The 14652-nt window shown below is 48.2% G+C and overlaps 1 protein-coding gene across 1 annotated transcript in view; it reads left to right on the top strand.

Moving 5' to 3' along the window:
- The first annotated feature begins 8019 nt into the window (after positions 1 to 8019).
- Positions 8020 to 14652, top strand: part of LOC103125606 (A-kinase anchor protein 17B-like) — a 72313-nt gene continuing 65680 nt past the window's right edge. The window contains exons 1-2 of the mRNA XM_060183467.1: positions 8020 to 8357; positions 9216 to 9334. The gene's annotated coding sequence lies outside the window, so the exon portion shown is untranslated. The remainder of the gene's footprint in view (positions 8358 to 9215; positions 9335 to 14652) is intronic.

Here is a 14652-nt window from a genome sequence, read left to right on the forward strand (position 1 = left end):
TCTATTCTTCTTTCTTTTTACCAGAGCACTGCCCAGCTCTGTCTTATGGTGGTGCAGGGGATTGTCCCTAGGACTTTGAAGCCTCAGGCATGAGAGTCTCTTTGCATAACCATTATGCTATCTACCCCATGCCCTTTCCTTCCTTTTTCAATTTATTGTCACCAAGGTTATTGCTGGGGTCTGGTGCCTGCACTACGAATCCACTGATCTTACGGCTATTTTTTCCTCCTCTGTCTTTTTTATTAGATAGGACAGATAGAGATTAAGAGGTGAGGAGGAGATAGAGGTGGAGAGACAAAAAGAGAACACTGCAGACCTGCTGCACTACTTATGAAGCTTGTGGGGCTCAGGGGCTCAAACCCAGGCCCTTGCACATGGTATCATGTGCATTCAACTGGGTGTGCCGCCACCCGGCCTCCTTCATACACTTTAATATTTATAAATTACAACCCAGGTGCCCAACAACAGATAAATGGCTGAGAAAGTTATGGTATATTTACTCAATGGAATACTACTCAGCCATTAAGAATAATGAACCCACCTTCTCTGACCCATCTTGGATGGAGCTGGAAGAAATTTTGTTAAGGTAGGTAAGTCAGAAAGAGAAAGACGAGTATGGGATGATCCCACTCATAAAAAGCAATTGAGAAAAAACAGACGGGGAAAAACAAAGTAGAATTTGACTGCATTTGGAGTATTTCACCAAAGTGAAAAAAAAAAACAACTTCTGGGTGGGGGAAGAATGTAGGTAGATTTTTAGCTTCACTATAAGGGGGTGGGGTGGGGACACAGACTTTTGGTGGTGGGAACGGTGTTAATATACTAAACAAAAGAAAACTTACAAATTGCTTATGAGAGAGTTTTTCTAGGAATCAAAGATAGGTGGAAGTCAGAGTAACACTCTACCACATGAGCTGCCAAGGATTGAACTAGGACCCTCAGACATGGAAGTGTGATTCTCTGCCAGCTGAATCATTTTCCCAGCTATCCTTCATAAACTTTCTCTTCAGACCCAGAAGCATGAACTCCTATTATATGTTACACATAGTTACCTTGATCCTACTCTCTCTCTCTATTTCTTTTTTGTTTGTTTGTTTTGCTTTATCTTCAAATCATTTTATTGGGAGGTTCATGGCTGACAGTACAGTTGTTGACACATGGTTACAATTTCTCGTCTCCCCATGCTAAGTGTCTGCAAAATACTCTCACCCCCTAGCTTAGCCCTTTTCCACCATCATGCACCAGGAACTCAAGACCTGCTCCACCTTCTCCCTTCACCTTCTTCCCCAGAGTCCTTCGCTTTAACACAATATTTTATTAGTGATTTAATAATAATTGACAGGATCGTAGGATTAGAGGGGTACAATTCCACACAATTCCCACCACCAGAGTTCTGTATCCCACCCCCTACACTGAAAGCTCCCCTATTCTTTATCCCTCTGGGGGGTATGGACCAAAATTCTTTATGGGGTGTAGAAGGTGGAAGGTCTGGCTTCTGTAAGTGCTTTTCCCCTGGACATAGCTGTTCACAATCAATCTATACCCCCAGCCTGTTTTTATCTTTTCCTACTGCAACAAGGCTCTGAGGAGGTGAGGTTCCAGGACGCATTGGTGAGGTCATCTTCCCAGGTTAGGATGGTGTCGTGGTAGTGTCTGCAACTTGGTGCCTGAAAAACGTTAAGATATAAAGCAGGACAAATTATTTAATAATCAGGAACCTAAAAGGTAAGAATAGAGCAGATGAGATTTGGGTTCCTCATGTTGGAAAAAAGCTAGGAAGTCCATTTTAGGCATATTCCAAGAGGTCCATGACATGAGTAATTTTTGCCTGAGCCCAATAGCTAAAATGCAGGTAGGCTAAAAGTATTGTCTGGGAAGATGGTGTCAGAGTTTAGAATAGGATAAGAAAGCTGGATAAGGACAGAGAGTATTCCCCAAATATGAAGAAAGTATATCAATTCCATTAACTATAGACCCCACGGACCTGACCTAGGGCCCATATCTATTCATATTTAGCACAAGAACCTATATAACATCTAAGTTCCTGTCAGTCTGAGCTCACAGTCCATGGTCACAGCTAGGAACATTTTGAGCTGCACTCATTTCAGGACCAGTCTTCCTCGAGTGGCAGTGTAGGCTGTCCCAGCCTTTCTTCAGAGAGTGGGGCATAGTGCAATATTTTTATTGGGTTAAGTGACACATTGTAGTGTGGAATTTGATGTGTTTGGATTGATTTCTCCCTGATCTTAGAAAAGGACTCCATTGTTTTCACACATTAAGTTCCTCACTCAGACATCTGCCGAACATTCTAACAAGCTGGGATTGGGAAAACCCAAATAAAGGAAAAGCATAAAGGAAAGAGGCTACAGATTGTCTCTTATATTCAAACTTCTGATCTGAGTGGAATGAGCTTGAATACTGTGTGAAGATCCTTGGTGCGGCAGGGAATGCCCATCTCAGTTTCACCCAACACTTGAGTCACTTGGCTGAATCTGAAGTCCAAACCAATTACTCTGTGACACTGTGGGACACTGTGAATAGAAGCACCTGCTGAAGACAGTGAATCAGATTCTCCTAAAATCACACACCACCTGGTAGAACACACACATTACAGCTCACAAGGACCCAGGTTCAAGCCTGCAGTCCTTACTTGTAGGGAGGAAGCTTCACAAGTGGTGAAACAGCGCTGCAGGTCTCTCTCTCTCTCTCCCTCTCCCTCTCCCTCTCCCTCTCCCTCTCCCTCTCCCTCTCCCCCCTCTCTCTTCTTTCCCTTCTCCCCTTTCCTCTCAATTTCTCTCTGTCTCTATCCCAAAATTAAAAAAAAAATCATATGCCACACCTAGACACAGGGAGGTGCTCAAGATGTGTTTGTTCAATGAATAAATGAAAGAAATGCATCAGTCTGTTGTGGGTCAGAATGAAGAGGGTATGAAGCAGGTTAGTTCAGACTGTAAATGGCATAGCCAGCAGGCTGGCAAGACAGCTCACCTGGACAGTGCACTTTGCCATTCCCACGACCTAGGTTCGAGCCCAGTCCCCACTTCCCTGGCAGAAGCTTCAGTGCTGTGGTCTATCTATATATCTATCTCTATTTCTATCTCTATCTCTCCTATCTGAAAGAAGTCAACAGCAGGTGGAACAGTTGCTAAAGCACTGGGGTTTCAAGCAATAGGTCCCAAGTTTGATCCCTGGCATCAATGATACACTGATTCTCTCCTTTCTATCACTCTCATACGTACATATATAAACACACCCAAAATTTAAGGAAGTGAAATGTTTTTAAAAAATATTAGGGTGGGGGTGATAGCTAATGGTTATGCAAACAGACTCTAATGCCTGAGGCTCCAAGGTCCCAGGTTCAATCCCCCACACCATCATAAAGCCAGAGCTGGGCAGTGCTCTGGTAAAAAGAAGAAAAAATTACCTTCTCTTTGTGGTCTGGGAGGTGGTGCAAGAGATAAAGCACTGGATTCTCAACCATGAGGTCTCAAGTTCAATCCCTAGCAGCACATGTACCAGAGTGATGACTGGTTCTCTCTGTTCACCTTTCTCATGAATTAATAACAATATATTTTTTTAAAAAAAATGTTGGGGCCAGCAATATAGCTCACATTGACAGTGCACTGCCTTGCCATGTGTACAATCCAGATTTGAGCCCTGTCCCCACTGTGGGAAGCTTTGGAGCTGTGGTGCCTTTCTCTTTCCACCCCAAAATTGAAAGAAATCTTGTTGCTGGCAAAAAAAAAAAAAAGTTAGCCCAGAAACAACGAAATTACACTTGAAGAACTGTCTAGCTGTGCAAAAAAAGAGAAATTTTTATATTTATTTACTTATTTTCACTTTTGTTGCCCTTGTTGTTTTTCATTGTTGTTGTAGTTATTATTGTTGTTGGTGATGTTGATGTCGTCATTGTTGGATAGGACAGAGAGAAATGAAGAGAGGAAGAAAAGACAGAGGGGGGAGAGAAAGACAGACACCTGCAGACCCGCTTCACTGCTTGTGAAGTGACCTCCCCCTGCAAGTGGGGAGCCAGGGGCTCAAACTGGGATCTTTGTGCTGGTCCTTGCGCTTTGCGCCACTGTGTGCTTCTTCTTCTTCTAGCGTTTGCCCTTCTTCTGTAGCCAGTCAACAGCATCAGGTTGAGCCTGATGTAAAGTTTCGAGACCTCCTTTGAATCTGGAGAGGTGGCAGTCGTTGACTATGTGGGTCATAGTCTGTCTGTAGCCGCAGGGGCAGTTCGGGTCGTCTCTGGCTCCCCAGCGATGGAACATAGCGGCACACCGGCCATGGCCTGTTCGATAGCGATTGAGGAGGGCCCAATCATAACGTGCTAGGTCAAAGCCGGGTTGACGCTGGCAGGGGTCTGTGATGAGGTGTTTGTTCTTTACCTCAGCTGACTGCCAACTCTGTTTCCAAGAGACTGGAACAGAGAAGTTCAGTGTAGGCGTAGTGGACCAGATTGGGTGACGAGACGTCAAGCGTTGGACAGGGTGGGCGAAGATATCCGTGTATATTGGCAGGTCCGGTCGAGCGTAGACGTGGGAAATGAACTTAGATGATGCCGCATCCCGACGAATATCTGGCGGGGCGATGTTGCTAAGAACTGGCAGCCATGGAACCGGGGTGGAACGGATGGTTCCAGAAATTATCCTCATGGAGGAATATAATTTGGAATCGACCAAGTGGACATGGGGGCTACAGAACCATACTGGGGCACAGTATTCTGCAGTGGAATAGCATAATGCCAGAGATGATGATCGTAGTGTGGAAGCGCTCGCGCCCCATGAGGAGCTGGCCAGTCTTGCAATGATGTTATTCCTCGCACCCACCTTTGCTGCAGTTTTTATGAGATGTTTGTGAAATGACAGAGTGCGATCGAGAGTAACGCCAAGATAGACTGGCTGGGCTTCATGCCGGATTCTCGTGTCGCCAAGCTGCACATTAAGCTCACACGAGGCTTAACCCACTGAGCTACCGCCTGACTCCCAAAAAGAGAAAAATTTAAAAGGTTAGTGAAATTTGAAGGGACATATGCACCCCTATGTTCATAGCTGTATTATGTACAACAACCAAAGAGTGAAAGCAGCCTAAATGCCCATCAACAGATGATGACTGGCTAAAGAATCTATGGGCTATATACTCCATAGAATACTACTATGCAATCAAAAAGGATGATATTGTGTCCTTTGCGACAGAAATGGATGGAACTGGAGGTGATTATGCTTAGTGAAATAAGAGATGAAAGACACCTACCAGATGGTTTCATTCATATGTGGAATCTAGAGATCAGATGCGCGTGAACTTGAATAAAGAATACGGAAGCAAACAAACTGTTTCTAAGACTTGTGAGCACTGTGGCGGTGATCTCTGGAAAGTGGGAGGGTGGGAACACAGAACTGTGGTGATGGGTGTGGTGTGGAGCTAGACACTGTAGTAGTACCATCTTGTAACCCATTATGAGGCACAAAAATCAATCAATTAATTGAAAAACAATGGTTCATTAGCTAGCAACAACAAAAAGCTAGTGAGCTGTTAATATAGTTCACTTGGGTCGTGTACTGCTTTGCCATGTGTGTGACCCAGGTTTGAGCCCCCCGCCACTGCATTGAAGGAAGCTCTCTCTCTCTCTCTCTCTCTCTCTCTCTCTCCTCTTTTCTCTGTTTCTATGTAAAGGTAAATGAATATATCTGTAATGGCAGCACAGAACAGTGAAGCCTCAATGATGAAAAGAAAGAGGAAGGAAGGAAGGAAGGAAGGAAGACAGAAAGACTGACAGAGACATGCCAGAGACCGTGGCTCATTTGCAAAATAACAGGAAGTGCAGTCTCCTTGAAGCACAGTGTGCTCTGTCTGCCTTGGAGGTAGAACTGACAGAAATAAAGTCAGTCAGGTGAGGCCAGGTCATTAAGGTTTTTGGTAGTATGCCATGGTTTTAAGATCTTATCCAGAAAACTAAAGGAGACAGAAAGCAGAAAGGGAATAGAAAGGAACTTGAAGCCACTGTGGGCCTTAAGGTTGAGGCATGGTGGTGGAATTACATTTATTATTATTTTTAATATTTTATTCTTATTACTTTTATTTTTGGCCATCACTAAAGTTTCACCACTCTGGGTGACTTTTTTTTCTTTCTTTATTGGGGGATTAATGGTTTACAGTCAACAGTAAAATACAGTAGTTTGTACATGTGTAACGTTTTTCAGTTTTCAACATAGTGAGGTAACTTTTTGAGAGAGGGAGGGAAGGAGAGACAGAGAAAGAGAGAGGGAGAGGGGATGGGAAGGAAAGGGAGAGAGAGAGAGAGGGAGAGAGACACCACAGCATCAAAGCTTCCTCCAATGTGGTGGGAGCTGGGCTTGAACCTGGGTCACACACATGGTAATACCTTGGTGTTTTGGTATTTTAGAATTGGTGCCAGTTAATGAGATAGACTAGGGGAGAAGAGAGAGGCACATTGGGAGGCCAGCCAGGAGCGTGCAAGCAGAGAGGCAAAATGGCCAGTTGTGAGGTTCTTTGGCAGTTGTACAAACAGGATGAAGTCCAGAGCAAGGCAGAGATGGAGTGATATTTGGAACAGAAAGTATGGTCAAAGAGAGAACAAATGGCGTATCGCACCAAGGTAAAAGACTCTGGGGTGGGTGCGTGGGGAGAATACAGGTCCAAGAAGGATGACAGAGGACCTAGTGGGGGTTGTATTGTTATATGGGAAACTGGGGAATGTTATGCATGTACAAACTATTGTAGTTACTGTTGAATGTAAAACATTAATTCCCCAATAAAGAAATTTAAAAAAGGAGAGAGAACAAATGATCACTGCCCCCACAACTAACAAACAAACAAACCACAGTGATGATTTCCAAGGACTCAAGTTCAAAACAGAAAGGCTGTGATAGCAACAGCAGTCAGTGGAGGAGAGCAGAGTGGAGTGGACAGTGCAGATAAGATGCATGGGCTATGCACTGTACAGGCATGTAAATCAACACCACCTGCAAAGTTTAGTGTCCAGACAAGGTCAGCTCTGTGCCTTATGGTTGGGAGGGAAGGATGGACTCAGTCACTGCCTTCCACTTGCAAAAAACACAGAAAAGAATGGACTTCAGCAAACAGAAAAACAGAAGTCTTTACAGAGCTAGAGCCTGGAAGAATCACGGAGCCCAAAGATTCAGCTTTGTATTGTTGGGCCATCCACCAGAAGAGGGGTGAAGTTAGCTCTGTGTGGACTCGAGGGGGTGGGTGGGGGACAGAAGTTAGCAGAAGGTCGATGCCACTTCGCCTCAAGCTAGGAGGCAGAGAGTCAAGATGTAGACCGCAGAGTAAGAGAGACCAGGTCACTAACAGTTGTTGGGTCCAGAGGATGGAAGGGCCCCTGGGCTTGGGACCAAACAAACACAAAGAAAGACTTTCTTTTTTTGCGGGGGGGGGGGTGGTGGTGGATGACTTTCGCCCCTGGCAGTGACCCTGCGAGGTATAAGTTGTGGTCAAGCAGGTGTCTATTTGGCAGCCCAGTTAGGGGGCTGGGGGTGGGCTGCAAGGCCTCTCTGGTTAACCTACTTTTTTTTTTCTCCATCCTAATGGATTTTAAGGAACGAGGTCGCCTGGGGAGAGTGCTCGGGGAGCAGGCGGACCTGGGCCACAAAATCTCTGTAGCTTCGCTGGGGCGTGGGGGCTGGGTGGAGGGGTGGGGCTGCTTAAAGCCTAGTAGTCTGCAGGCGCCGCTTGGCGTAGAACTTTGCAGCCTCCGTGCACGAGTGAGGCAGGCTGGCTTGAGCTGGTCCCCAGGCGGCAGCGATTGGCCCAGGGGCCCAGCAGGGCGGGGACATACAGTTGTTGCCATTGGTGCCGCAGGCCAGTGGAGGGCTGGCGGCCTGGGGGCGGGGCCGGCGCGGGTAGGTGATTGGCTAGGCGGGCGCCCACCACGGGGAGCGCGCCGGCGGGAGGGCGGGGAGGCGCGAGACGGGAGCCGGGAGCCGGGAGCCAGAAGCCGCGAGCCAGGATCCGCAAGCCGGGAGCCGGGAGCCGGGAGCCGTGAGCCGGGAGCCGGGAGCCGGGAACCGGGAACCAGGAGCCGGGAACCTGGAGCCGGGAGTCAGGAGGTGGCGTGCGTGACGGCGAGCTAGCCAGGCCCGCTGCGGGGAGAGGGGGCGACCGGGGCGTCGGCAGCGGGGTGCGTGCCTGCGTCGCCAGCTTGGATGCGGCGGGGACGCTGCAGCGCCGGGGTTCTGGGTGCAAGCTGCTCAACAGCTGGCCCCGCGGGAGCGCCGGGCCGCCTGGGTGGGTGCAGCCGAGGCGGTCGGGGAGAGGCGGCAACTCGAGTGGAGGCGCGGCGGCGGCGGCGGCGGCGGCGGCTTCGGGGGCTTCAGGTAGACGTCCTCCTCCCCCCTCCCTCCCCGGCCCCCGCCCCTGTTTGCGGAGCGGCGGCCACGTCCCACTGCGTCTCGTCCTCCCCAGCTGCAGGGAGCGGTGGTCCCAAGCGGACGGGGCCACGGGGGACCCTGGGAGTGGATGCGGTGGAGGGAGCGGGGGGAGGGTGCACGGGAGACTCGGCCCGCCCCACCCGGTGACCCTGCAGCTTTGTCCGCAGATGCACCGAGATTCTTGTCTGTCCTCTCTCCCCTCGCCCCAGACCTGCCGCACCTTCTCCCCTCGCCCCTGGCGTCGCTCTAGGGGGCGCTCACGCCACCGCTCCAGCCGAGGTCAGGAGAAGCAGCGTCCCCCCCCCCACTCCACCCCCCCGGGGGCTTGCTGGTCGCGACACCCCGTTAGTGAGAACGGAAGATCCCCTTTCCTATTCCATCTAGATTCTTCCTTAGGAGCACCCCACCACCGGTGACCCCAAGCCTTGGAGTCAGGGAGTTGGCTAGAGTCTTAGCTTGAGGTTTCTGGCGCGCATGAAATAAGGTCATTTCCAATACAACTGGGAGGATACAACTTGGGGTGCAGGGCAAGGGGCTAACACAGTCAGCTAATGGGAATGGCCCACGCGGTGGGAGAAGCTCCCATGTATTTCCCAGAGCTGGGAAATATTATTCTTGCTCTTGGGGGTTGGGTGGGTGGACGAGGGTGTGGTGGTAGTGGTGGTTGGTGTCTAACTTTCTACCATTTCACTTAAAGCCAAGCACCACCGCGGGCTGACTTTAGCAGGCAACCACTGGCATACTGGCTTCAATCTGAAGGTTGCCTGCTCTATAGGCTTCGCGTTTTCCCTGTGTCTTTTGCAGATTGTGACTTAGGTCTCCAAGATCGTGCTCATCCCGTGCTCTCTGGATCCAACTCTCCTGCCCGCCTCTGCTCTAGGATCCTTGGTGCTGTCCAGCACTAGCCTGTGCAGCCTGCTTGGGTAAGACTGACCTTCCAGCTGAGAACACCTCTTGGGGATCATCTCACGCACCTCTTAAATTCTGTTGTGGTTGTCTGCTTGCTTTTTTTTTTTTTAATTGCCACTAGGTTTATGGCTGGGGCTGGGTGCCAGCTGTACGAATCCATGGCTCCTGGTGGCCATTTTTCTTTTCTTTCTTTTTTTTTTCTCTCCCCTTTCTATTTTTTTTATTTGATACAACAGAGAAAGAGACACTTGCAGACTTGCTTCACTACTTGTGAAGCTTTCCCCCTGCAGGTGGGAAGTGGGGGGCTCAAAACCTGTTCCTTGAGCGTGTTCACTTAACCAGGTGTGCCCCCAACTGGCCCCCTGTTGGTTTGCTTTTGAAAGGATAGGATTTTCCAGTACCAGTTTTTTTCCTTTTCTCTCCTTCCTCCCTTCTTTCCTTCCTTCCTTCTTTCCTTCATTCCTTCTAGTAGAACACTGCTCAGCTCTAGTTTATGGTGGTGTTGTGGAGTGAACCTGAGACCTTGGAGCCTTAGGCAGGAAAGTCTTTTTTTTTTCTCTCTCTCTCTCTCCCCAGCCTTGTTTTTCTGTGCCCTGTGTTTGCTCGGGAGGGAGTTACTAGAATCTGGGAATAACTCTCTGGAAGGTACATAGTAAGTGTTCAGTGGACTAAGCCTTGTGTTGGTGGGATCCCCTGTGATTGTCTACAGCAAAGGGTGTTGGGACTGACTTGAGGTGGCCAGCTCAACTCCTGCTACATGGGCTTTCCATTTAGTTCCAGTCAAAGATCATCCCCCCCCACCCGCCCCATTTCATGTGCTATAGTCAGGAGACGAAAGGAAGCACAGAGATCTGATTGTGGCGGCACTGGGATGTGTGTGACTTGCTTTAGATGGTAAGGCAAGCCACTACCCACTGAGACTAGGTGGAGCTCCAGTGGCACAATCGGTTAGTGCGAGGTATTTATACCACGGAGAATGGTGAGGTTTCTCTCTTCCCAGCATGCTCTTTGCTAGAGAAGTACTTGACTGAGTTGCTTCCAGGCTGGGGCATTACTGGTGCAGCTCATAGATCTGACATCCACTTGATACGGCCTGTGAACTGGTGTACCTGGTGCTTGAAGTTATAGGAAAGTCCAACTGGAGGGCCAAGGTGGAATCATGACTTGGGTCACAATCCAAACCAAGGTGGACATTGGTGAAATTCAGTGGGGTCTTTCTCAGAAGAGATGAGAGGGAGGGAGGGTGGGAGGGGACATTATAATGGTTACGCCAAGAGACTTCTATGCTGAAGTCCCAGGTTCAGTCCCCTGCACCCCAAAAGCCAGAGCTAAGCAGTGCTCTGGTCTTGCTGTAACTTTCTCTTTGTATCTCTCTTATTAAAATCAATAACTAAAAAAAAAGAGAGATGAGAGAAGTGCTGGAGGTATTTCCAAAAGGGAAGAAAGTCTGCTATACCAATAAGAGCTCATATTAGCTGGGCACTTACTGGAGGGTATGTCACTATGTGATTTTTTTTTTTACAACTTTTATATTACTTGATAGGACAGGGAGAAATTGAGAAGGGGAGGAGTGAGAGAAAGGGGGGGGAACCTGCAGCAGCACTTTATCTCTTGTAGAGCTCCCCATCTGCAGGTGGGGACGGGGGGCTCCAACCCATGTCCCTGTGCATGGTAACATGTATGCTCTACTGCGGGCACCACCATTTGACTCTCTCTCTCTCTCTCTCTCTCATTTTTTACAGTTAAAATGATTTCCTTTATTATTTATTTATTTATGTGAGGGAAGGAAAGAGAGAGAGAGAGAGGGAGAGAGAGGGAACCAGAGCACCAATCCAGCATTTGCAATGCTAGGGTAGAACTTGTGACCCTACACTTGAGAGCCCAACACTTCATTCATTGAGCCACCTCCTTTTATTTTTTCTCTTCTTAACCAGAGCACTACTCACCTCTGGCTTCTGGTGGTGCTGGGGGAATTGGACTTGGGTCCTCAGAATTCAGGCATGAAACCTGTTTACATAACCATTATGCTGTTTTATCAGCCCTGCAGCATTTAAACCAGAAAGAAAAAAGTAAAGAAAAGGAAAAATAAAAAAAAAAATTAATCAAAGGGGGTACTGGGCAGTGGCGCACCTGGTTAAGCACACATAGTACAAAGCTTAAGGATACACACAAGGATTCGAGTTCCAGCCCCCTACTCCCCACCCGCTTCACAAGCTGAGAAGTAGGTCTGCAGGTGTCTGTTTTTCTCCCTCTCAATTTCTCTCTGTCTTATCCAGTAAAATGGAAGAAATATCCACCAGGAGCAGTGCATTTGTAGTGCTAGCACCGAGCCCCAGCAATAACCCTGGAGGGAAAAAATAATTAATAAAAGTAGTTCCTGGGAGCCAGGTGGTGGCACAGAGGGTTAAGCACACATGGTGAAAAGCGCACGGACTGGCATCAGGATCCCGGTTCGAGCCCCCGGCTCCCCACCTGCAGGGGGTTCACTTCACAGGCGGTAAAGCAGGTCTGTAGGTATCTATCTTTCTCTCCTCCTCTCTGTCTTCCCCTCCTCTCTCAATTTTTCTCTGTCCTATCCCACAACAACAACAGCAGTAACAATGACGATAAACAACAAGGACAACGAAAGGGAAAATTTTTTTTTAAAAAAGTAGTTCTTGATAGGATTCCTCTCTCCTCTCTTCCTCTGTCTCTCTTTGCCACCAGGATTATCACTGGGACTCACCGCCTACACAACTCCACCACTCCTGGTAGTCATTTCTTATCTTATTCTTCCCTCTGGGTAGAAGATTAGAGAGAGAAAGAGAGAGGGAAGGAGCGACAGCACAACACCACTCTGCTACTTGTAAAACATCCCCCCTGCGAGTGCTCTCATATGGTGACCCAGGGACTCAAATCCAGGTTCTCATGCTTATGACGTGTGTACTTGACCCTGTGAGCCAACTTCCAGCTCCCCAGTAATTAGCACTTCTACCATGTGACATAATCACCATTTCTTTTTGGTTCTAGTCTTTTAGTAAGTTTGAGGATTTTCATGCACTGATCTGTTTACTCAGTGTATCAGATACATTTCCTGTTGAGGTTTTATCAAGGCACACTGGTACCCTCAACCCACGCCTGTCTCAGCTCCGACCCCTGGTAACCACCATTTCTCTCTCTGGTCTTGTGACTTTGGCCTTTTGCAGATTACACTCAGGGGATACTGTCACACAGTTATCTTTCTCAGTCTGACTTGTCTCACTTAACACAGTGCCTGGCACAGAAGCTCCTGTGAGTGTTATTCAAGATGCAGATTCTCAGGCTTCCACTTAGACCTGCTGCATGGGAATCTTTGGTATTTCATTTTATTTGAAGATACTTTCATTTATTTTGAGTAGAGACAGAGAAATTGAGAGGACAGGGGGAGACAGAGGTGGAGAAAGGGAGCCAGGTGGTGGTGCACCTGGTTAAGTGCACACATTAGAGTGTGCAAGGACCTAGGTTCAAGCCCTTGGTCCCCACCTACAGGGGGAAAGCTTCACAAGTGGTATAGCAGTGCTGCAGTTGTCTCTGTCTCATTCCCTCTCTATCTCCTTCTCCTTATCAAGTTTTCTCTGTCTCTATCTAATAATAAATAAATTAAAAAATAGATGGAGAGAAAGAGAGAGACTGACCTGGAGCACTGCTTCACTGATTGTGAAGCTTACCCCCCTGTAGGTGGGGACTGGGGGGCTTGAACCCTTGTCCTTGTTCACTGTAATGTGTGCATTCTACCAGATGTGCTAATGCCCAGCCCCAGGATGGATTTTTTTTGGAGGGTGTGATCTGTGAAGCCCTCCCCCCCCCCCCAGGAGCTCCTATGAGCCCAGGGCTCAAACCTAGATCCTTGTGCATGGTGACATGTGTGCTCTACTGAGTGAGTAGAGCCAGTTCTTTTTTTTATTATTATTGTATTTATAAAAAGGAAACAGACAAAACCGTAGGATAAGATGGGTACAGCTCCACACAGTTCCCACCACCAGAACTCTGTATCCCATCCCTTCTCCTGATAGCTTTCCCATTCTTTATCCCTCTGGGAGTATGGACCCAAGGTCATTGTGGGATGCAGAAGGTGGAAGGTCTGGCTTCTGTAATTGCTTCCCTGCTGAACGTGGGTGTTGACAGGTCGATCCATACTCCCAGCTTGTCTCTCTCTTTCCCTGGTGGGGTGGGGCTCTGGGGAAGTGGGGCTCCAAGATACATTGGTGGGGTTGTCTGTCCATGGAAGTCCAGTTGGCATCTTGGTAGCATCTGTAACCTGGTGGCTGAAAAGAGAGTTAACATATAAAGCCAAACAAATTGTTGACTAATCATGAACCTAAAGGCTGGAATAGTGCAGATGAAGAGTTGGGGGGGTGGTCTCCGTTCTGTAGATAGCTAGTAGGCCTATTTTAGTTATATTCCAAAGGGCCCGTGACTGTACTAGTCTTTTTTTCCCTGAGCCTGACATCTGATATGCAGGTGGACCCAAGTTATTGTCTGGGGGAGATGATATCATGGCTGGAAAAAGGACCAGAAAGCTGGATCAGGGAAGAGAGTAGCTCCCAGATATGGGAACGGTGTATAAATATTATTGACTGTAAACCCCATTGACACCTGCCAGTTCTTAACTGGGCACTCTCACCATCTTTTGAGGTTGTAAGGGGTGAGGTAGCCACCCACGTGGACCATAGCAGAGGTGGACATTTGCATCCAGCTTGACACCAGTCCCTGAGCTGTAACAGATCTTGCCAAAGGTGGTGTGTGTGTGTGTGTGTGTGTGAGAGCTGTGAGCAAGTCTTTGAAATCTAGGTGAGATTGAGGAACGGAGTGAGGACATTTGGCTGAGGGGACTGGCAGCATTGGAGCTGAAGGGTGTCAGGGAAGATGGGCTTGGACACAGAGACATGATCAAATCCAAGGCAAGTGGGTCTGGGTAGTGACAAATTCAGTTGAGTACACACAGTACCATGTTCAAGACCCCCCCACAGAGGGGGGAAAGCTTCAGTAGTGGTGAAACAGTGCTGCAGGTGCTCTCTCTCTCTGTCTCCCTCTCTGCCTCCTCTTCCCATTTCAACTACCCTTTGTCCTATCATCAAAAATGAAAAAAACAAACAAAAAGTACATGGTACATGAGGTAGGGTAGGGCCAGGCTGGAGGGAACCTTGAAGGGAACTTGTGATTCAATGCGGTAAGAAATAGGAGAGAGTGGTCCAGGAGGTTGTGCAGTGGATGGGGCATCGGACTCTCAGGCATGAGGTCCTGAGTTCGATCCCCGGAAGTGCATGTACCAGAGTGATGTCTGACTATTTCTCTCTCCTCCTATGGTTCTCAT

This window comes from Erinaceus europaeus, chromosome X (genome assembly GCF_950295315.1).
Source record: "Erinaceus europaeus chromosome X, mEriEur2.1, whole genome shotgun sequence".
Classification (NCBI taxonomy): Eukaryota; Metazoa; Chordata; class Mammalia; order Eulipotyphla; family Erinaceidae; genus Erinaceus; species Erinaceus europaeus.